Source organism: Chanodichthys erythropterus, chromosome 24, assembly GCF_024489055.1.
Source record: "Chanodichthys erythropterus isolate Z2021 chromosome 24, ASM2448905v1, whole genome shotgun sequence".
Classification (NCBI taxonomy): Eukaryota; Metazoa; Chordata; class Actinopteri; order Cypriniformes; family Xenocyprididae; genus Chanodichthys; species Chanodichthys erythropterus.
Window position 1 is genome coordinate 9,130,591 of NC_090244.1, and position 9,460 is coordinate 9,140,050.

Consider the following 9,460-nt stretch of genomic DNA (forward strand, 5'->3'; position numbering starts at 1 on the left):
GGGCAGAGGATCACCAATTCCCCAAATGCTGCGGCGAAAAATAGTGGAGCAATATCAGAAAGGAGTTTCTCAGAGAAAAATGTTGCCGGCCAAAACTCCATAGGTCAAAAAATAAGCCATATCTAAACATGATCCAGAAGCGCAGGTGTTTTCTCTGGGCCAAGGCTAATTTAAAATGGACTGTGGCAAAGTGTAAAACTGTTCTGTGGTCAGACGAATCAAAATTTGAAGTTCTTTTTGGAAAACTGGGACGCCATGTCATCCGGACTAAAGAGGACAAGGACAACCCAAGTTGTTATCAGCGCTCAGTTCAGAAGCCTGCATCTCTGATGGTATGGGGTTGCATGAGGGCGTGAGGCATGGGCAGCTTACACATCTGGAAAGGCACCATCAATGCTGAAAGGTATATCCAAGTTCTAGAACAACATATGCTCCCATCCAGACGTCGTCTCTTTCAGGGAAGACCTTGCATTTTCCAACATGACAGTGCCAGACCACATACTGCATCAATTACAACAATTACTGAAATGGCCAGCCTGCAGTCCAGATCTTTCACCCATAGAAAACATTTGGCGCATCATAAAGAGGAAGATGCGACAAAGAAGACCTAAGACAGTTGAGCAACTAGTAGCCTGTATTAGACAAGAATGGGACAACATTCCTATTCCTAAACTTGAGCAACTTATCTCCTCAGTCCCCAGACGTTTGCAGACTGTTATAAAAAGAAGAGGGGATGGCCTTGTCCCAACTTTTTTGAGATGTGTTGATGCCATGAAATTTAAAATCAACTTATTTTTCCCTTAAAATGATACATTTTCTCAGTTTAAACATTTGATATGTCATCTGTGTTGTATTCTGAATAAAATATTGAAATTTGAAACTTCCACATCATTGCATTCTGTTTTTATTCACAATTTGTACAGTGTCCCAACTTTTTTGGAATCCGGTTTGTATTTCCCAGCATGCAATAGCCGTCATTTCACTGTCTCGGTTAACTATAAACCCGATATAGTCTGGCTATGAATAACCCACTTCTAGCCACAATAACCCTGAATTTGGTTACATGCCGTTTTTGCCAAAATAACTTGTGAGATGTATGATATTCCAACATGTAAACAAAATCATCAGTAATTACAAGGTTTCATTTCTTTGATGAATAGTGCATTCTTGAGCTATGGTTAGAGGTCTATTAAACTTTTCTCTGACAGCCCAAATTTTGCATTGTTATAAGCTTAGACATCAAGGCTGTGTTTGGACAGCTAATAGATGTCTTACCAACTCAAAATTTCTTGCTGGGTTGAAAGTTAAGTATGGTTAACTTCCCTGAAAATATTGTGGCTACATCCGGAAGCTTAAAGATTCTGACTTCAGAGTATGGATTCCAAGGTATGAAGGCTTCCAGTGTTCATCCAAAGCTTCCTGTCTCCTGAGATACCTTCATCTGATTTTGAAGGCAGCATAGATGTATCTTTCCCTGCCTTTGATATCCCACAATCCTGTGCTTTCCATTCTGTGGCAGTTGAGCTAAAAAATAAAGATGGCGTCTGAAAGTTGTGTTTGGTGATCAGTTTGTGTGTAAATGTACATTTTCAACCCCTTTTTTCCACTGTTGATGTCAGTTCTAGTGAGAAATTAAAGTTATCATCAAAGTTACCATTATGCTACCAATAGTGTACGTTTGGGGCGGAGCTACATTTTCTGCCGTCCAATGTTAGCATATCTGTTTGAATATCATTATTTTTATAAAAACTGTGAAAACATACACATATTTAATTTTAATTTAATTTTCTTGTCAAAAAGTAGTATAAAGATGCATTTTCCCCATATAATCTCATCAGGGAAAAATCATTTAAAGAATTGTTTATGCAAAAATGAAAAAATCATACATATTTTTTGCACGGATGTACATTTCTTCTGTTCTTCTGTTAAGATACGTCATGATGAGCAGAAAATCTCCACCATGTCAGGTCACACTAGCACACAGTGTCAGATATCTTCTCACACACTCCTGCAATAACAAGCTAAAGCCTGCTGACTTTTAGTGCTTTTAGAGCAATCTCCTCTGACGCTACCATCAAAGGAAATGGGACACATCACAAAATATAAATGATTAGGTCTGTTATAAGGCAGGATGAGGCTTAAGATCAGGAGGGCTGGGTGAATGTACCAACCCATTGTCAGAGGAGAAAAACAGCACAGGGACACGGGTGACGTCTCTAAGAACACGGTGGGAGACATTAACTCGAAGCTCCATTTCACTCTGCTTCCCAGAAGTGTGCATCTTTCTGAAAGCCACATAACACAGAATTAGCATTTCAATGGTAGATTGGTGACAATCCTCGTGTGGAAGCTATTTGAATAATGGAGTGGGATTAGGGATTTGAAATGTGTATTAAAAAACTGAATTTCACCTCAGAGGATGGTCATGATTTCTGGTGTGATGAATGAAACAGGTCAGTGCGTCTGTAAGGATAGGTTACCGGAAGAGAACTCCATGTAAAATATTTCTTTCACATTACAAGTTTCCCTAAGAATAAGAGATGGCATAGGATTATTAAAAGACAGTCCAAGTGTTGAAGGTTTGCATGGCAGGCTGAAAATTGATCTGTTTGGTCTTTACTTGTTGTGTAGCCTACTATATTTCTGATTAAATCGATTAAAATTAAAAGGCACAGGAAAGATCAGGGTTTTGATTTCTGTCCATTAGGATCTGGGTCCATTTTCAGCATGATATACAGTAGTCAACATTTAAAGTGGATCAAAACCGTTTATCAAAGTTGTCCTAAAACCTTCTTCTTAGGACAATTATGATTAACTTTTTTGATCCAAATGTTGACGATTATATATAGCCTATATATATATATATATATATATAAGAAAGTGGAAAGAAATACTAAACGTCTGCCGTCTGTTTTTACTGTTACTGTGTGTCACCAACACTATCTACTTGTGTTGTGTAAGGAACTGGACTGACACATTTCAGAATGCAACGGCGCATGAAATCAAGCTTGATGCTTATCATGCTTTTTAACAGTTTACAATACTACTGTAAAATAAATGATAGTTGAATCATTAGTTTATTTTGCACATAAACTTAAATACAACTGCTTTCTAGACAAAAGCTAAATTCAGAAAAGCAGAATAACTTACAAAATGAACAGGTCTGATGAAAATAAAGCTTAAAAAAAAATGAACTAGAAAATTTTGAGTGTAAAGGCCTGTTCATACCAAGAACGATTTAAAGTGTTAGTTCACCCAAAAAATAATGTCATTAATTACTCACCCTCATGTCGTTCCACATCCGTAAGACCTTTGTTCATCTTCAGAACACAAATTAAGATATTTTTGCTAAAATCCGATGGCTCAGCATTGCCAGGAAGATAATTAACACTTCCAGTCCAAATGCCCAGAAAGCTACTAAAGATGTATTTAAAACAGTTCATGTGACTACAGTGGTTCAACCTTAATGTTATGAAGTGACGAGAATACTTAATAACAAATATATTGAAATTTTGGTAGATTTTAAGTCTGCCTGGCACCCGAATTTGCAAAGATTATTTTGGGGAATTTTTAATTAAATTCCAATTGTTGGGAACCACCATTACAATCTAGTGATGGCCGATTCAAAACACTGCTTCATGAAGCTTTGAAGATTTACAAATCTTTTGTTTCGAATCAGCGGCTGCACGCCGGAAGCTATTTGAATTTATAAAGTTTTAAATATGGATATTTTTCTTACAAAAACCCATTGCTTTGCTTCAAAAGGAAATTATTAACCCACTGGAGCCGTATGGATTATTTTGTTTATGGATGAATGCATGTTTTTTTTTTTCACATTCGGACTTTCCAATAAATGTTCAATAAATTAATGTTTGCGAATTTTAAGCAACGACAAGATATTGACAACCAACTATTGTAAACTTACAACATTTTTCACAGTCGATCAAAATAGGCAAGTATTGTTTTAATGGCATATTTACTTGTGAATGTCCACTGAATGTCCAATGTAGTGTGATTGTCAAGGCTATTGAATACGGATGTCCGAATGTGCGAATATAAAACCAACTTCTACAAGTACCAACCTTGGAGAACTAATGATATTTTTAAATATATCTCCGATTGTGTTCATCTGAAAGAAGATATAACCTAGGATGGCTTGAGGGTGAGTAAATCATGTGATAATTATTCATTTTTGGGTGCGCATGTGCCTATTTGCTCGACTGATTGAATATGGAAACAAAGCAAAATAACCGCGGAAAATGAGAATTAGCCCTCAGATGCCATGTCTGTAATTTATTGCAAAAACTCTAGCTAATTCGATCTCAAACGGATTCATTTAAAGAAGTTATTACTCCACCACCTGCGTGACATCATTCACCAACAACAATACGGTTTAGGGAAACTGTCGTGTCTAGTTAGTTGATTTGTTTAACGATGCATGGTATTGAAGCAGCGAGTTACGTCGTTGTACAAGAAACGCACCCCAGAACGATTTTTCCCAGCTGATGAACGATAAAAACATTGACAGCCAATCAGAATCCATCCCGCTGTAAAGAGCTCGAGCATTTAAAGTGACAGACGACATTTTAAACATCGCTCGCTTAGAATAAATAAGGGTGCGTTTCTCATACAACGACGTAACTTGCTTTTCACTTGGTGCGATGCATCGTTGAACAAATCAACTAGCTAGTCATGACTGTTTCCCGAAACCGTATTGTCGCAAACCTGTCATTCAACGACGTTGAATGATAATAACTTCTTTAAATGAATCCGTTTGAGATCGAATTAATGCTAACTTTTCTGGACATGGCATTAGAGCACTAATTCTCATTTTTCTTGTTATTTTGCTTTATTTCCAGATTCAATCATAGGCTCATTCTTATACAGCACATGCACACTCTTCAAAACGGTGCTTTAAATCCCTTGACAAACTAAAATATGTAAATGACATTTGTATATATTCGAAATAAAAGATATACATTGTACTTAATGTCAGCTTACTTATTTTGCTCAAGATAACGATTACGTCCACACGTCATAAAAACAACCACATTTCGAGAGCTGTCGTTCCAGCCACACAAGTTTGCGATGTAGTTTGCGAATGTTCGTGGTTCCGGGAAACACCAAACTATTAAACTATTAGTAACGACAGAACTTGCGACGTTAGTTGGCTAACAATGCTTTTGGGAAACCCACCCCAGAACGATATTTTGTGGACGCTTTAGTTAGGCTATCGTTATAGTTATTGTTTTTGATGTGAAATGCCTTAAATTGCTTATAGGTCAGAAATAAACCATATGGCCTAGGGAAATAGCTTATATGAACTTTCAGACATTGTCATCAAATCAGGATGACACATGGCCTGTGTCCTTAACCTCTTGTTCTGGACTTTAATGAAAGCTTTATTGTGTTTTGTCAGACAGTAATTCTGAGCGAATACCCAAAGTGTGTCTGCCTTCTGTCAGTACTATCGACATAACAGTCTTTACAAATGTAGTTTAAACTTCTGTGCTGTTTTGAATTGAGTTAAAGGTCAAAGTTTCAGTTCCAACGGACAAAAATGAGCCAACATAAGTCACAGAAATGGACAAATAAATAATAATGAAATTAAATATTTCAAGTCTGTGAAATAATTCTTAAACGATATATATATATTTTTTAACTAATCAAATTTTAGATGTTAAAATATATATTAAAATATAGGCTATTTTATAAAACCTACCTTAAGCCACTCTACCTTTTTCTTACAAAATAATGAGTGTGCCTAATTTTGTTCAGAGAACTGTTTGTCCAAAGAACCCTGATAGAAGGCATGAAGTATATTAGAAAAAACCATTGACATGTGCAAATTACACTCAATTCATCAGTTCTTTACTACCTTAGTAATAATAGAGCATAACATTAGCAATTTCAAAACATTATAGTGTCACACTGCAATTATGGGTTATTTGGAAAGATAGGGCATAATAGCTCACACACTCTGCTAACGCGTTTATCTTACTGTGATGCGCTAGTTCAACATACGCTGGGAAAATGTTGCGCGACCTCATAAACTTCTGTGGCAGCAATGCCATGACGATTTATGTCATAACATTGTTCCTACAATGCTTTCAAGATGTCCCATTTATTTTACAGCTTTGTTTTTTAATGTCACTCACTGATAAAAAATCATGTTTTTTCCTTTCACAGACAGTAAGTGGCTGTTTCTTTTTCCTCTGTGGACTTAAAGAACTTGAATTAAAGAGATTAAACTAAATTAAACACATTCTTCACACTCTTGCTAGTTTTATTTAGTTTTTTTTCTGCTGACAATATCCAACATTCACTCAAAAAAAAAAAAGGTTTTTGCCATGATGCCATTGAAGAACTATTTTGGGTTCCCCAAAGAACCTTTAAAGGGTTAAGTTCACCCAAGAATGGAAATTCAGTCATTAATTATTTTGATTATTAGTCATTTTAATTATTATTGGTGGCCAGATTTAATCAAAAATATCTTAATTTGTGTTCTGAAGATTAACAAAGGTCTTACGGGTGTGGAATGACATGAGGGTGAGTAATTAATGACAGAATTTTCATTTTTCAGTGAACTAACACTGTAAGTGAAAAGCCATTATTCCATGTAGTGTAATTAACATTTTAATAACCTAAAGTATATTTGTCCAGTATAAAGAATCTTTTGTTGTTGTCCCAAAATTATATATATAATTTCCATCAAACATCAAATGACTGTTCTCTGATAGAAATGACAGTTAAGGAAAAGAGCTTTTTTTTTTTTTTTTGGAATAAAGATTACGTTTTTGCTCTTCATTGACACTGTTGGTAAACAAACGGACGTATTTTTGAAAAAAAAAAATAATAATGGCACAATTAAAATAAATTCATTAAAATATTTTCCCACAATAATTATTAAAATAAAATATTGTTTGATTAGATTATCATAGTTTTATATATACTGTATATATGTAAATAATTAATCATAAAAATTAAATCAACATAAGATATTACTAATTTGAATTACAACATTGCTTTGTACATTTAACAATTAGTATTTTAATTGCATTGTTTTTCATATTTTAGGATTGAAAATCTGGGTCTGGAAAAAATCTATAAAGTAAAGTACATTTGTAAATTTGCCAATATAAATGGTAATAATATAATAAAAATGTATACAAGAAAGCCATATAACAATATAACAAACAATAAATAGCCCAAATGATTGATAGATAGATAGATAGATAGATAGATAGATAGATAGATAGATAGATAGATAGATAGATAGATAGATAGATAGATAGATAGATAGATAGATAGATAGATAGATAGATTGCTGGATTGATTGATCGACAGATTGATCGACAGATTGATCGACTGATTGATTGGATAGCCTATATAGTCAACTTTGTGCATCGACAATATAACAAACAATAAATAGACCAAATGAAGATAGATAGATAGATAGATAGATAGATAGATAGATTGCTGGATTGATTGATTGATTGATTGATTGATTGATTGATTGATTGATTGATTGATTGATTGAATGATTGATTGGATAGCCTATATAGTCAACTTTGTGCATTGACAATATAACAAACAATAAAATAGACCAAAGGAAGATAGATAGACAGACAGACAGACAGACAGACAGACAGACAGACAGATAGACAGATAGATAGATAGATAGATAGATAGATAGATAGATAGATAGATAGATAGATAGATAGATAGATAGATAGATAGATAGATAGATAGATAGATTGCTGGATTGATTGATTGATTGATTGATTGATTGATTGATTGATTGATTGATTGAATGATTGATTGGATAGCCTATATAGTCAACTTTGTGCATTGACAATATAACAAACAATAAAATAGACCAAAGGAAGATAGATAGACAGACAGACAGACAGACAGACAGACAGATAGATAGATAGATAGATAGATAGATAGATAGATAGATAGATAGATAGATAGATAGATAGATAGATAGATAGATAGATAGATTGATAGATTGATAGATTGATTGGATAGTCTATAGAGTCAACTTTGTGCATCAACAATATAACAAACAATAAAATAGACCAAATGAAGATAGATAGACAGACAGACAGACAGATAGACAGATAGATAGATAGATAGATAGATAGATAGATAGATAGATAGATAGATAGATAGATTGATAGATTGATAGATTGATTGGATAGTCTATAGAGTCAACTTTGTGCATCGACAATATAACAAACAATAAATAGACCAAATGAAGATAGATGATTGATTTATTGATTGATTGGATAGCCTATAGTCAATTTTGTGCATAAAAGTTGTGAACTGATGCAGCCATTTGTGAATCAAGTCCATCAAACTTTAGTTTTACCCACACCGCATTATGTGGGCTGATGTCCTCAGATTACACTGTATTATAGTGTATCAAGAATGTGTGTGAGGTGTGTTCATCTGACTTCTCTCTCCTCACACACACACACACACACACACATCAAAGAGCTGCAGTCATCTTCCTTCTGATGACAGACAGAGACTCGCTGCTGAAAGGAAACTAATGTCTTTAATGATATCAGCACTGTCACTGTATAACATGTCTGTTCTCTGAGAAGGAAAGTCTGTATATCTATCTATAAAATCTTTTTCTGATGATATTTGATTATGGTTACTTAACATTTCAGTTGCACTTAAATGAGCTGACAGAAAAGTCGGACATATTTTTGTATAATATTAATAAGTCTCTTTGATGAGAATTGGCATCTGCTTAGAGGCTCGTTAAATTGTATGATTCAATAAGCCTTGCAAAAGTGAATCCTATGATCATCTTATTTTTAGCAGTGTTTTGATAATGCTTGCAGCAATGCAGTCCATTGATTTGAATTTCATTATTTTCCTTCCGATTTTTTTCAACAAGCGGAAATCCAATGTTTGGACATGTATAAGGTGCAATATCAACAAAGTAATAAAAAATGACCAAAGAAAAACTTTTGTTGAAAGATGAAGCAATGCCAACAGCAGCTATGGTGACAAAAGTCTACTGAAGTCGGCAAGAAACGGAAGTTGCAATAATCTTTTCTCCCCTGTTGTGAAGTAAATCCGAGTAAAAAAGCTTCTCGAACAAGAAAAAATGTAGGGTGGGTGGGACTTCATCAGGAAATGATTGGATTGTTGAATCATTAGGTTTGCTATTGGTCGATCTCATGTGAGTGACAGGTTGTCCCGCCCTTGCACCAGTAAACGCGTCATCAGAGGGAAAAAAAAAAAAAAAAAATATATATATATATATATATATATATATATATATATATATATATATATATATGAGAGAGAGAGTCACAAGCCTATAAAAGGCGATTTGGTGTTAAGATTACAAAACGTTTTTGCCCAGGTTTTGACAGTAACCATGGAAATTTCATCAATTTCCAATCCTTATCTTTTTCCACTGCGTTCTGTCAAG